Source organism: Pezoporus occidentalis, unplaced genomic scaffold (genome assembly GCF_034315485.1).
Source record: "Pezoporus occidentalis ecotype Australia unplaced genomic scaffold, CSIRO_AGI_Poc_V1 ctg4, whole genome shotgun sequence".
Classification (NCBI taxonomy): Eukaryota; Metazoa; Chordata; class Aves; order Psittaciformes; family Psittacidae; genus Pezoporus; species Pezoporus occidentalis.
Window position 1 is genome coordinate 18664254 of NW_026915724.1, and position 15843 is coordinate 18680096.

At 41.9% G+C, this 15843-nt stretch overlaps 1 protein-coding gene across 2 annotated transcripts in view; it reads right to left on the reverse strand.

Annotated features, from left to right (window-relative positions):
- YES1 (YES proto-oncogene 1, Src family tyrosine kinase) overlaps positions 1-12932 on the reverse strand; it is a 50522-nt gene extending 37590 nt beyond the window's left edge. Inside the window, exon 1 of one of the 2 annotated variants that reach the window (XM_062632879.1) lies at positions 12648-12932. The gene's annotated coding sequence lies outside the window, so the exon portion shown is untranslated. The remainder of the gene's footprint in view (positions 1-12647) is intronic. The other variant, XM_062632878.1, reaches the window with a different exon arrangement.
- Positions 12933-15843: the final 2911 nt, after the last annotated feature.

The window sequence follows — 15843 nt, forward strand, 5'->3', positions numbered from 1 at the left end:
CACCCTTACAATAAAAAACTCAACGCTTTCTCTTCTTATGTATTACAATTTGTACTCACTGCCTCTTGTCCTGTCAGCTGACAGTCCTGAGAGGAGCCTGGCTCTGTCCTCTTTATTCTACCCCATCAGGTATTTATACACGTAACATCCCCCTGACCCTTCTCTTTCCCAGGCTTAGCAGTTCCAGCTCTCTCAGGCTTTCCTCATAGAAGAGATGCTACAGACCTTTCAGTCTTCTTTGCAGCCCTCTGTTGGACTCTCCAGTATGTCCACTGTCTCTCATGTACTGGGAAGTAGAGAAGCAGACGCAGTAATGCAGGTGTGGCCTCACCAGGGGTGAGCAGAAGGATCACTTCCTAGACCTGCTGGTAACTCTTTTCCTAATGCACCTAGGACTTCTTTGGCCTTATTCATTGCAAACACACATTGCTGGTTCTTTTACATCTTTTCCACCAGAACCCCCAGGTCCTTTTCTCCAGAGCTGCTTTTCAGTTGGTTGGACACTATCACATTCTGGAGCCTCGGGCTGTTCCTCCCCAGGAACAGCACCAGGCTTTTCCCTTTACCGAAATTCATGAGTTTCCCATCAATTTCTCCAGTCTGCTGAGGTCTGTGTGGATCGCAGCACAACCCTCTGGTCTATCAATCACTCTACAGTTTTGTATCCTCTGCAAACTTGCTGAGGGTGCACCTCTGTGTAACCACCTAGGTCAGTAATGAACGTGTTAAGCAGGACGGACACTAGTATTGAGCCCTGGGGTACACTAGTAGTGACTGGCCTCCAGCTGGACTATGTGCCACTGATGACAGCCTTTTGAGCCCAGCAGCTCAGCCCATTTCCAGCCACTCTCAGTGTTCAATCACCTGGCATGTAGTTCATCAGTCTATGAGGATGGTATGGGAGACCATGCTGAAAGCCTTACCAAAATCAAGATAGCCAGTGCTCTGCTCCCATCCACCCAGCCAGTCACCTCATCACAGAAAGCCATCGAGCATGATTTCCTCCTCATAAATCCATGCTATGCTGACAGCTCCCAATCAACACCTAGTTTTTCATATTTGGAAATTATTCTAGCTCCTGATCTTCACTTTTTCCAATATACTTACTCATTAATAACTGCACATCTACCAATTGGGATAGCCTTAAAACAACTAACAATTCCATGGCACTGCTTAACAAACTATTGATTCCAGCCAGGCACTGAAATAACAATGCTCCTCTTTTCTCCACAAATGTATCTAAACTAGTAGCAATGCTGTTGCAGCTGTAATAGCCTAATGATGTCAGAGAAGCAAGGAAAACACCCTCCTCCCCACCCCCAAATATACCCACTACTTACTGTTGGCTGTGAAAATACAAGTTCACCAGACATACCATGTAACCATCTAGCCTATAAGAATTTTTCTCAGTTAAACTAAGCATTTTGTTAACAGCATCCTTTCTATGCATCTATTATAATCCCAGTATTTTGTCAGACTCTTGACAGAAGCAGCTCCTTCTCTCAGATTTCCCACCCTCCCTGGAATAGAGACAACAGGAACTTCAGGGAGCATCTTTTACTTAACTTTTTTCACTTTCTCTCTTTCTTTCAGAAGTACAGTGAAGACTCATCAGATGCCAAACTATGCTAAGAAAAGGCCTGGGCTTACACTATTGCGGAAGAAAGAATACACAGCACCAAATCCTCTGCATTCAAGTGATCGTGTACCTAGAAGGCAGGGATCCTTTCAATCTCCATTAAAACCAGAAATGCATCAAAACATTTTGGCTAGCAAAGAAGTGATACAGCTTACCTGAATTCTGTTCGGTTCTAAACATTCCCAGGTAGTAGATAATCCAGTAGCTGGTTTGGCTAAATGGTTGTTCAGCTCTGTAAGTCTTACAGTAATGGCAGGTTGCAGTTGTGGTTTTACACTGTTTTATACATCTAAGTGCCTCAAACACACACTAGCATTAAACTGAACTGAAAGAGCACATTACAACAAGAATCCCATATTCTCTCACCAATTTAGTCATGTACTGCCAAAAAAAAGAGTCCATTTTAAAAGCGTTTTTGTGCATTTGGCCAGGACACATCCACTGTAGTTCCAACAGACCAAGGACAATCATCTGACAACAGTTTCTTGGATACTAATGCTCTCTGCAGCCAAGTGATTGACTAAAATACTTTAAACAAATTTGGACATACTCCCAATAAGATTATAACAATTTCCAGGCAGCTGAAGCCCTGGGCCAATGTTAGTCGACAGCATCCGTTTAAAAACTCTTTCACACTTGTGCAAAGTTAAATCAACTTGGCACTCTCTCTGGTAGGCAATTGTCTCCTTAAAGTATGAGCACTATTCATCCAAGTGAATTGCTGCATTAAAGGGACAGTTGGCTGGCATGGAGAGGACGGGACTGACTGACAATGCGCCTTAGTCACAAAGAAGTTGCAGCAAGACTTTCTAAAAACCAAAAAGCAGTTAAGACCATGAACAGACGAAGCTAGCTGAAGATGACAAAAGTACAGGATGTTTCCAGGAAGATGCTGGTGGTTCAACAAGCTTCCTAACTATGACTAATCTTAAAAAGTTCTTGCGTCTTGTTTTGTAAATTTAGCACCTCAAGTGTTTTGGAGAATTTCAGTTTAGTACTTAACCCGCCAACACCAGCTAAATACTGCAGTAGCAGTTATTTGTGGAGGGGATTTTTGCACAGCTATGTATGCTAAACAGCTAGGAGCTCTGTGGATCTGCATTCTTCCCAGGGAGAGGATTTTATTTCACATGTGAAATGTTAATAAAGAAACGTGGAGCAGCATTTAAGGACTCATTCTCAAATCATTCTAAGGAGATTACAATGTTCCAGCCCCACTTCCCTTTGTGAGAGTTCAAAGAGAAAGTACAAGAAAGCCATACAGTGCTTAGGTCAAAATAATCACAGGCTTGAATTACTTCATGATTCCAACACATATCAGGAGCACTGAAAGAAACATATGCAAGAGTGACAAATGATACGTTTTAAAGAAATATAGCAGACTATTATGCAAGTAATCACTGTATTTGATTTAATTTTTCAAATACTATTTTTTCATCATTTGTGTACACAGTATCACTGTGTAGAGCTTAAAAAAAAAGATGCCAAAGGAACTACTGTCTACTGTGGAGATCACTGGGATTACTCCAGGAGCAAACACACAGGATAAAATCCAGTCCAACTTTTGGTGTAAATGAATTGCCCTCTTCCACCTCAGCAAGGCTACAAAAAGCCACAGAGGATGCCAGCCTGATGCTGAAAATACAAAGACGTCCAAGCCCCATGCAATTTGTCATGTAAAGCCTAGTAAAATTTAAACTGCTTGTTGATCCCTTTCAGCTACTTAAGGATAAACTGCTTTAACATTTCTAACAGTGTGTAAGGTGTTTGAGTTTTCTAATTCTTATGCCACAGACAAGAGAGTTTATAAACAGATTCAAGGTTCTGTAAAATATCTGTAGTCAAAAATAATCAACATCTTACTCACTGTTCAATGCAGTGAATTAGTATAACCATACTATTGAGTTGGAAGAAGGGAAAAGTCTTTGATTCAACTAAACTACCCTAGCTGTTTGAGCTAACAGATCCAATTTCATCGCCTGTAAAGGCAAGCAACACTTCTTTGTCTTCATTTTATACTCTAATGAAGTCTACTTCAATAGAGTTGCCTCCCCTTATCCCAGAGGACAATTTGGTCCTTTTGTGTAAAACTAATCCAGCTCTCCCTGAAGTCAAGGGGAATTTTGCACTTGACTTTAGTGTGAAAAAGGATCAGGTCCTAGAACAGAAATGCTACAATTTCTGTGAATAAAAATAGGTTCTGATTTTCCACATCCTAGTTAGCTAAAAAAGAAAAAACAACAACAACAAAAAACCCCACCCCCCCCCCAAACGATTTGATGAAACAAACATTTTTTAAAAATGGAAGTCTTAATTTCCATTTCAGGATAAAGCATGTGAAAAATTGTTTTATGTGGCAATTTTTCTAAAAATGATAATACAATTCTATTCAAATACTGTGACTGTAAAACTACACTATCTGTTGCCTCATCTTTTCAGTTTCAGAGGAACTGAGGGGGAAAAGTAACAACTCCTCAGGTCTAGGAAATACTTTTAAGAGAAGCAACAGTTTCGTTGCACGGTTTCCAAGCTGCAGAAATCATGTAGCAGTAACACAAACTTTTCAACTCTCCATCAGTGCTGTTAGGGTTTCCTCAAGAATTTCTTATTCTATGATCACTCCACTGGCTCAAAAGTTTTGGCAGGTTACTATGCCTAAATACAATTTGATTCTGTAACTGAAATTAACTGGTTACCTGGCTATAATATACTACCTATAGTGCAGTAAACAACATTTACTTCTAAGCTGTATAACAGCAAAAATAAAATACAGACCTGCACAGACTAATCATATGTAGACTGACCACGTGCATGTTACAATTGAAAGTTACCCTTCTGATGGCGCTTTTTTTTAATATTTAAAGCGGGGGGGGGAAACACCTATATATTGTTACATCAATTTTTATTTAGATCCAAATTTACTGTTTGTATAACCTATACTAAGACAAAAAACTACTCAAACTACATTGTTAGCTATGAAAATTTTAAACAAATTCAAATCGCCAAACAAGGAGAGCTCATTCATAACCACCAGGAATCAGAATTTGAACACCAGAATACATAAAGAAATATAAGCTGTTACAAGTGTAGAGGATTGCCTTGCCCCCACTTAATATTATTTCTTATCTGTTCACTAGAATATGAGAAACATTTGGAGAATAAAAGACTAAAACACAGAGGATACGCATCGAGTGTCGTGCTTGTTAATGTAAGTCACTTTGTATTAACTTGGCTATGGCTTCACAATGTATGCACTGAATTTCAATAGTCTTCTGAAGGTATGTCAGACCTAAGCTAAAGGGGGGATGAAGGAGCCCTAGATTCAATAGGCAATGCAAATTAATTCCAGAATATTTAAATACACCTACTTAGTATGAACAAGTCAAACGTTTCCAGGGAAATAACTTCTCATCTATAAACTACCACTTGTCTCATTTTACGTACATCACGATAGCCTGAATCAATTTGTTCTACAGGTTTCTACAGCACACAAGCTAAGAAATACTTCCTAAAATGAAAGGATCGATATCTTTAGCAAATTACATAATATATATAATTATCCAGTAAGCTATTTTGAAAGCTTATCACTTTAAATAACCTCAACCACTACTATTCATAAACTGTGTTTTAAGTGTATAACTGTACTTAAAATACAATACAAAACTGTACCTGAGAGTAAAAAAAAAAAAAAATTACTATTGCACCTTTGCTTCTAAAGCCATATAAAAATCAGCATTTATTATGTCTTCTGAAGTTGAGAATTTCGTACTTGCATTTTGCTCATTCATGTGAAAACCAAGGAACTAAAAAAATAAAAATCCCCATAAAACAAAACCAAACAAAACCCGAAAACATCCCAAACACATAACCCTTTTTTCAGCTCCTACAGAATATTATTACAATTCTGACTTTTCAGGCTTAAAAAAGTGTGGCTGCTGAGAAAGGGAATTTACTCAGGAAAATTTCCCCAACTGGTTAGTAGTAACAGCTCAGGAATTATCCTGGTTATCCCTTCGCTTTCCTTCATGAGTAATTGTATTCAAAATGAACAGTATATCCTTCCATGCTGTGTTTCTGAACAGTGTGTTTAACTTTACTATGAAACAGAATTAAACATGGGTGTGCACAGTGAGACTAGTATACACTTTTTCTCTCTCCAATGCATGTTTTTCAGTTAGTTACAGATGAGCTGATCTGGCCAATACTATTAGAACCTTTAATAATATTTAATAATTTTTAATATTTATCGTTGGTATCAGTTAAACATCGCCCTCTCTCTGCTTTCAGGACTTGTCATTCTATTAATGTACCTTCTACCTAGAACTTATGGCAGGGGGAGGCTTAGGGGGATGAGCCCAGGAAAACCAAAATAAGGAACACACATTGGCAAAAATCCCAGATATCACACACCTCAGAAACCAGAGAGCACACTTACATTTGCAGGTACTACTGCTGGAAGAAAACCTCAACCCTTTTTATTTAAAACAAGCAGAATCAGAACTGCCATCTGTTGCTGAAAGAACCCATTCTGATACTTTCACTAGACTTCAAAAAACTTTTACTTCAGACATTAAAAATTTCTCCTGGAGGGAGAAAAAAAGTCCTAGATGGACTTCTGGTCTGATTTACTACAGTCGTTCTTTTAGTAGGCTTTATTTAATGAACATGTGCATCAAACAGGAGAAGCCCTGTTAACATTTATGAGGAAAAACCTCAAACAAACAAGAAACCCACAAGCCTTCCATCTCCATGCAGTACGGGACAGCCTTCTCACAAGAATGATACACAGCTCACCTGGGTTAGTCATCACGAAAAGCAGGGAACGGCCTTTGCCCTACGGATCTTACCCAAGCCTTGCACAAATTTGCATTAGGAAAAAGAAAAAAACCTTTTTTTTTTTTTCAGGTTCACTTATCACTGAAATATTGCAAGATTTTCTATTAAGAGAAATTAGCTACAAGTGTGTACACTGCACTATTATTACATGTTTTCAGCTTCATCACAGCGCCAATGTTAAGTTCATATCTCTAAGGATATGTGGAATGCTTCAGATGAACTACTGAAATCAGGGCTAATCACAAATACCAAATAAACACTATGTATCAACAAAAATACCAGCAGCAGTAAAATATTCTGCTGGTACATTGTGTTTTCAGTGAGAGAAGTTATGGGAAAGGGGACATAAAACACTCACTTTTATCACCATAAGCTTTCCTCCCATTTCATCGCACCCTTGCTTAGTCCTCACATGAATATAAATGTCACGTCCTTACAGATTTACAAAATGTGAAGTTTACTATTAGGTTTGGGCAGATTTTTAATTTTTAAGATGTTTTTAATTTTTTTTACCTGAAACACTACAAATTTTGGCTGTTAATATGCTTCTGAAGATCTTGGTTTGGAAATCAGTAAGGTAAGGTTTCAATCTCAAACTGCACTCATGCAGAAAACCAGAATCAGAATCAAGACAAAGAAAGGAGATACAAGAGAACTGAAAAAATAACTTGGAAGATGCACTACTAAACTTATTGGTTTATGTTACACACTTCACAATGAAATACAGATCTTTGTATTTATGTTTAAATTTCCTTCCTCAACCAGCTCTTTGTATAACATTTTCTTTCCCACAGTTTGGCAAATGAATGCTAGTTTCCAATAAATGTAATTTTGAAAACAAGAATACTTTTTAGACATTAATTTTACATTAATTTTTCAGTGAAGCATACTTTGACCAAAGCCTTGATAGTGTTGTGCATCTCTGAGGCACACGTTCAGTAAGTTAAGCCTACTGGAAGACCAGTTGTTATGAACTGGAGCAGAAGTCCATCTAACCCAAATACCTCTGAGTCAGAACAGAGGTTCACCACTGGTCCCTGCCATCCAAGATGCTGGGTAATACTCACTCCTCAGGAAGGGAGCCTAATAATTAGGAAAGCCTATGGCCACAGCCCTTGGCACAGTCTTCTGGACTTTGAAGTACTGTTGCTGACAAAATAGAGTATTTATGTTGAACAAACCAAGCTGGTAAAAACCAACCAGAAACAGGAAGAGTGTGGAAAGGAAGAACACAGTATACAGAAGGACTTTAGAGGTTTTTTGAGGTTTTTTTATTCTTCTGTGGTTACAAGTGTTGGTCATGATTTTACTTTCCAGTAAAACATTCTTGAAAAGCAAGAAGGTACAACTCAGACCTGTTCTTCTTTTATCACATTTTAAGCATAAATATTAATTTTGTTATCTAACCATACTTAAAATAACTTATTAAAACTGGATTGTTCACTATTAATTTGTCTTAAGTCTTCTTTTCCTGGCTGACTGCCAAAGTAGCTATAACCATATACAACTGAAAGGCCCAAGAGAATCATAGTACTCTCTAATTACTCTTTAAATACCTCACATAAGTCCTGCCATTTCTTACAATCACAAGGGCATTAAGTAGGGTTGAAAATTTCAAAACCTTTAGTCCAGATACTGTGTTTTTCTTCCTTAAGCTGAACTTTATGCCTGCCATCAATGGGTTTGACTGAATCATGGGCAAACATTTGGAACGGGACTGAACATGAACACCACCTTCCACTCTGACCCTTCTTTTGCTACAGGGCCTTCAGTCCTGGTAAGCATACCCGAGACCTGGCTGCATATATGCTCTGTCATTCACATCATGAATAAAGCATTATTACTGTCTCAGTTTTGCAAGATTAAAAGGTGCTTTGGGCATGTGCAAACAAAGGAAATTCACCTCACTGAACCAAAGCCTTCCAATATGAAGACTGACTTTCCATGTCTGATTAATGCCACAAAATGCTCCTGAAAGTTTCCCCAAAACAAAGTTAAAGACCCTGATCTACAAAGATTTACTTATGTGTGTTTACTCAACTCCACTGTCAATGGAAGTAAATGAAGTTATTTGCTTTTGTAAGCCTCATCTAGTTGATCTTAATGTCTGAACTGAAGGGATGTTTCAACATTTCTGACGAATCATTTCTTTTTCCTAGACTTCTTTAGACTTCCGGTGTGAAGAAAGCCACAGAAACATGTATCTTAAGCCACAGTTGTTCATCCCCCTGAAGTACCAATTTGAAAGACAAATGAGTTTAAGTTCAGTAGCACCATCAGAATTCAAAATTTTTAAGATACAGATGTAGTCAACATAGATATTTACTAGTTTCATGTAACACTATTATAATAGCATTTGCCTTCCAAAAGTACAAAGATAAAATACAGCCAAGTTAACAAAAAAAGTTGTCTGATGTACTATGTAACATCTTAAAGCACCCAAGTAGTTGAAATATAGATGATGCCAGTCTGAGGTTTTAGTGGCCATTACTTCCTGGGCACTCTCCTGTAACATTACCTAACACTACAGTCAAAAACTGAAACAAAACTACAGTCTCAGCTGTAACAGTCAGTGCGGCCTTGGATCCACTTAATGTTGATCCCTATGGCAGTATCCTGCTGGGCTGTGGAGCCTGGATAAGCCAGAGCTAACAGTCCTTGCAGGAGACTCCTCAGCTCGAGGCTTCCTTTCAGCAGAGCACAACTTTGACCCACTGACTTTTGAGACACAGTGTGAAATCAGGTGCTCTATGCAGGTGCCTACCCAATGTGACAACAGAAAAAGCATCTCCCATCCTATTTTCAGTTATTCTTTACATTTTTAAAGAATATGTGTTTAAATCTAAACAGAACAAAACTCATGCATAAGTAATAGCATTTACTTACTAAATTTCTGACATTAACGTTACTGTCATTGTGACCTCTGGTCCTGCAATCAGCCATGCATGTTCACTTTACCTCCGGGTGCAGTCCTGCTTATTTCAGTAACTTGCTTTTGTGACAGCTGGGAACTGTACACAGTATCACACAGCTGGGGACTGTAGTGATTGAAAGAAGTTAACATATTGCAACCATAAAGCAGTTTGGATCAAAAAAAAATAAATAAAAAAATAGTGGCTACCACATCATAAAATCCATCACTATAAACCAGTATCCTACTGGCATTCTCAAGGAGAACAAAAATGAAATAAATTCTGAGAATGTGCTATCTACTTGGAGGTGGTTCCTCCAAGACAACAACTAAACCATTCTGTTACAGAAGTTTGAGAAACTACATTTCTCACTAATCAATCCGTTCCATCAACTAGCAGAGGACATCCAGTACTACAAGCTCAAAACCTTTCATGAAGGCTTCACAAACCACAGATTCACAGGTGTCTTGTCTGAAAAGGGCTTCTTGATGTGATGCAGCACAATAAGGACATGTTCCTAAAGCTAATACTAGCTGTGCTAATACTGACACTAATTTTTAAATTAACATCAAGGTAGCTTACTCAAACTGTGATCAAAGCATGAGGCAAAACAGTTGGATCCAAGTAGGGAATACAGATGAAAGAATGTACTTCTTTTAACTAACAGATTGCACTAAGGAATTATCTATTGAAAATATACAGCTTTTGCCCCCAGACAGCGCAGAAAGAAAAGTAAAACCATGCAGCTACTTTGTTCATAACATAAACTTTGACCACATAAACTGACATCTGCCACAGCACAGATTTTCATATCACTGTCACATGACGGACATAATTTATTGGAGCAAACTGAGTGCTGATTTCATTCTGCAGGTGCAGCAGAAGTATGCAAAGCTCAAAATAAAGAATATTCCTCTGGTGCAGAAGGGCAGGTCTCTGCTCTGTTACACGAATATTGATAAAAACCCTAAATTGTGAATTGCAGGCTTTCAATAAATCTGTTACACAGTACACAGCACACCAAATATTTATGAAGTATTTTTCTAGCCATTTCAAATAACCTAGCAACTTAAATTTTCTTTCAATTTTGTTCATTTGTTTCACAGCCAAAAATGCTGTTGTTAGGCAATAAATATTCCCCTGAAAATCTATCTTTATAATACAAAATACAGATTCAAGCTACTTTATGTTCACTACTCTCATTCCAAATTAAGTTTTTCAGATTTCAAAGAGCAGTATGGGTGTCCAGATATTAAAAACTTATCAAAAACTGGACCAGTAGTTCTCTGGGCAGCAAGACCAGGGAGGCCCCACTTCCTGCATCAATTTCCAGCTCGAGATAAGTGTTGGCATGAACTCTCCAGTGTGCCGGTTACGAGTTCTCTCCTACCTGGCTTACTTTCACAAAATTTGTAGAAACTGCTCACCTGGGAGACCACTGCTGCCAAATTTGTCTGAAATGGGCTAACAGTCCGAAGAGTTACTAGAGGGGCTGAGGGCACAGAGACACTGCAATTGAGCTGACCCTCTTGAGGAAATAAAGCTGCAGCACCTCCTGAGGAAATAACAAAACTTGTGGAATAATCACCGGTGATCCCTGCTAACTATTGTCACCCTTTCACGTGCCTGTTATCGCTGGATCTTTTTGCTCGAAATTTAACAGAGCACCAATGCTGCTCTCCTGTTGCCATCACAAATGCTATTTTGTCCCGAAATTAATCCCAACACCCTGGCTGTGCAAAACACCCCCATAAACCTCTGCTCCATGCCCATGTTCAGCAAGAACCTCCTAGACCTGAATTTACAAACAGGCATGCAAAACTCGAGTGGAAGTACAAGGTTTTGTTGTTTGGAAAGGAACAGTTCTTACAGCTATGAAGCCTGCAGAAACATACAAGTTATAGCAAAACTGTTCTACCCACTGACAGAGAAACTGCAGGTGCAACTGACAGGGCCATTTTATTAGAAATCCCTCCTCAAAGGCCAATGTCCAAAAAAGAAAGAAAAAGACTCTGAGGTAAGCTTTTGTATCTTGCTTCCCTGAGTAAAGGTCAATTTTGCCTGAAATTTCATTCAGCTATGAATTATCAACAGAAAGACAATACACTGTCCTTGGCAACATACTCCAAGCTTTACTCTAGTCTTGGAACATTTTGCCAGTTCAAGTAAATCCAAACATTCACTTTTAAATTAATGACTAGCCTCTGCTTAGGCTTTAATTCAGCAGGTACATCTGAATATGCCTCCTTAATCACAGGCGGTTCGAAATACTTCTACCCCAGTTTTCCCAGTGTGAAGAGGACTTTACCCACATACATAGCAGATATCTGTCTGGTATGGCCCAATTTGAAATTAAGTCAATAAACTTGTATATTTATAATACTGTATAATAGAGGAGAAGACACCCTAACCCTTGGCCTGCGGGATGCACGTAACTTCCCGCACAGCAAGCCTGCAGGTCCACACAGCGCAGAAAGTTACGTGCAGCCCCCACAGGAACAGGGGCCTCTGTGCATGTCCAATACATTTTGGTTTAGCCGTAGTAAGACGAGGAGGCATGATGAACCGTGATGATTGAACATTTAAATTAATGACTCAGAAATTTAAAGCAGTCGTGTTCCTGCACGACGCAGGGATACAAACCAGCACAGTGAGGGGAAAAAAAAAACAACAAAAAAACAGTAGTAAAAGAATAGGAAATAATTCCACGCAGACCAAGCTACAGCGACTCGAAAATCTGTTTCCCGAATTTTGCCCCTTCACGCCCCCGCCGCCACGGCCGCCAGCCCCCGGAGCCGAGCCAGGACAGGAGCACCAGAGCGGGCGGTGAACGCCAGCACCGGGGAACGAGCAGCCGCCCCGCGATCGCGCCAGCCAGGCGGGAAGGGGCCGCGGAGGGAGCCCGGCAGCGGCAGCCTCCCCTCACAAACTTACTTCCACGCCGCCCGCCCCCCGCGGCCAACCCAACCCAACCCAGCCAAGGGAGGCGCGGAACGCCGCGGCTCCCGCCCGACCCCTCAGCCCCGCGGGCGGGGGTTCGGGCCCGGAAGAAAGTTGCTTGAGAAACTTTCTGCGGAGGAAGGGGCCGGGGGTGCGGGACTCTCCCCCCCACACCACCACCCCCTCCCGGGGGGCCGCCCAACGGGGAAAGGCCGGGGCCAGGCGGCCGGGGCCTAGCGCCTCGGCGGGCGCCGCTGCCGCCGCCATCGCGGCCGCCTCTCCCGCGGGGTGGAGAAGCGGGGACGCGGCCGGGTCCTCACCTGCCTCTCCTCGGCGTGGCGGGTGGGAGAAGGAGGGGGGGAGGGAAGGAAGCGGGGCCCCCCCGCTCCTCCCGGAGCCGCGGCGACCCGGGGAGGGAAGGGGGGAGGAGGGGAAGGGAGGAGGGACGAGGAGCAGGAGGAGGGAGCCGGTTGCTCCGGTGCGTGCGGGAAGCCAGAGCCTCGCTGCGGGAGGAGGAGGAGACTTCCCCGCCCCTACGGTCGGGCTCCCTGGCGGGCACTACGGCTCCTCCTCTGTGGTGTGCTTCCCCCCGCAGCCGTCCCATGCGCCCGGGGGCAGGCTCGCCGCGCCTCCCGGCTGGGGCAGCAGCTTCACTCCCGATCCGGAGGCCGCGGGGAGGAGCCGGACTGCCCCCGCGGAGCCGGGCTGGCGGTGGCTCCCTCTTTCTCCTGCTCATCTTACTCCTTCTCCTCCGCGCCGCGGCGCACGGAGCCAACATGGTGGAGACGCACGGTGCGGGGTGGCGGGGAGCGGGGCTAGGTCGTGAGACTCTTGTCGGGTTAAATACGGGGGGGCTCGGTGAGCCTCTCGACAGAGAAGCTACACCTGAAGGATCCCAGCAGCGGAGCCCTTCGGCGTGGCGTGGTATGGGAAAAGCGATGAAAAATAATCAGGTGGGCTACGGCTTAGGCTTGGTGAATTTCATTTCTCTGGGTCAAACATGCAGAAGGATCCTCCCGAGGTGTGGGGACGGAGGGGCTGGAGGGGCGGGCGAGAGCGGCGCTTGCGGCTCGGGAAAGCCCGGTGCTGTCCCACGGGACAAACCTGTAGTCGTGACACAGAGCATAGACAAAGCCTACGAGTAACGCCCCAGTAATTCCGTGGTATTTTGTCTTACGGGTTTCCCACTCGTCGCCATTCCAGAAGTCAGCGTTTAGCGATTTAAGAAATAAAAATCGGGATTTATGTCAAGGTGGGCTTCACGGAGAAGGGTCGTTCAAATGCAGTCTAGCTTTCACAACTGCGGACTGCAAGAAGCGAAAGGAAAGGAAAAAACCCTAAAGAACCAAAGACTGAAGTTTACATGGGCAAATCAGCAGTTCTTATTCGTCATTATCCTTTACTGTTCCAGTGCTCTAATAGTCAAATTTGGCACTGGAGTAGCGTTTGTCTCTTGCCTCTTTATTTGGTTCAAAGAATATAAAGCAGTAATTGTATTGCTCACTAATGATAGTGTAATATATTTTATTCTTAAAAACATTGAAACACGATATTCAGTTTATCCTTCAGGCAGTGATGTAAAGCCATTCTGTGTTTTTTGATTTAAGATAAAGCAAATAGACATATTTGCCTTTATGGGACCATAAATATAGAAGCACTCAGCAAAATACAGAAAAACAAAACTGTTTTAGATATAGAGACTCCTTACCATAAATTGCACTTATGTAATCTTGTTTGGTGGAGTTTATCATATTCCTGTTATGTCAGGGGCCTAAATCACATTATACAGAATTGATTTTTAATTTAGAAATCAAAAGCGAGTTTTGCAGATTGTCCTGGGCAATGAATTATTTAACTGAGGAGTGTTTGAAGACTGGTTGGAGCTCTGGGTCTGCCATGGCTTCACAGCACTGGCTGGGCTTAATAGCAATCATGAGTGAGAGCAAGGTTTGACCTCCACTATTGATGGTGATTTTACATGTAGGCAAACATTGCTGCGTGCTTAATTTTACAGTGCAACATGCACATATCTGAAAAGCAGAATGGGCTCTGTCATCATTTTCATTATGCTTCAAAGTTACTAATTTTTCTTAAGAAAATTTTCAGCATTGGGTTACAGCTTCATAGTTGAAGCAAATTGGCTGTTGCCAGCTGTCCCTGTAATTTGGCTTCCAGGTTTCAGGCCTGGGGGCAATGGATAGGGTTACGTAGCTGTCCTTTCTCCCAGCACCTGGCTATGCCTGTGTGGCGCTAAATGCTTTGTTGGGATTCTTGGTCCATCACACCTCTCCCATTGCTTTCCCTCCTTAGTACTGCTGTAAGGAATGACTTGGTGGGTTTCTGAAAGACTGAGCCATTACCCATGGCCCTCACTTGCTGTTTTACATGTACATGTTCTGCCAGCTGCCACGGATAGTACTGGGGCCACACCAGTGATTGACTTTGGTCAACAGAGAGACTGGCATGCTTAGTTTCAAGCACAGTGTGATTAAAATAGCAGAGCAGTTGGGGAGAAGATGAGATGACCAGTTCCATAACTGACAGCAAGCTCAGACCCGTACCATATGGGTGTAAAAGAATAGATGGGAGTTTGAGTCAGGAGTCTTGGAGGCTAGACATGCTTTTACTGCAGTGGAAAAATCAGCTGCTGCTTAAATTGTCTTGCACTTGTCACTGGTAGTCTGAGTGTTCCTCATATTTATAAGGAAATGTTGAACAGGTGACTTAAAACCATCAAACTGCTGGTGGTTCAGTATGTGTTCATGTACTGGAGGGGACTCGGGGTGTCATTGCCACTTTTGGCTTGTGAGCCAGCCTGCAGCATGTCACCACATTTTACCTAGGTAAAGCTCCCTCATGCCGCTGCACTGCTGTTACAGAATGAGGTCTCAAATCTGTGGCAGTGCTGTGAGTGCTATGAGCTATGCAAGTTGTGGCGCCGCTCGGTGCTTGTTCAGGAGGCATCATCTGAAACTGGCACGAGTCTCAGCTGCAGGTCAGCCGAGGCCAGTGCCTGATTTTAGGAATTTCCCCTCCATTTTTGGTTTAAATTAATATTTTTGACTTTCTCAAATGGGGAAGGGAAGGGAGGAGCTGCCCTCATAAGCTTCAGCATTGCATTTGTTGGATACAGTTAACAAATAGCCCTTCAAATAGGCTCAGCATTCAGTAACTCTGCAACTGTGCTGTATTTTTAGATGGCATTAACATAATCTTAAAAGATTTGTGCAAATACATGGACAATGCCTTTGTAAAGGCAGGCTATCTTTGAAAAGATACCTTTTTTTTTTCCTCGTGTATTTGAATTAATTCCTACAAAAGGTGATCATTTATAAAATTGTTAATGTTTCTTTTTTTTTTCCTCAAATTACTCAGTTGGTAGGATCAAGTGAATATTATGCCAAATGAAATATTTTTTAAGGTTATAAGGAGGAATACAGGTGTGAGAGCAGAAAGAAAGAAGGAACAGAGGTGGAGTAAGGCAGAGTAAGATATTTCAGGCATAGGTGTGGGTTC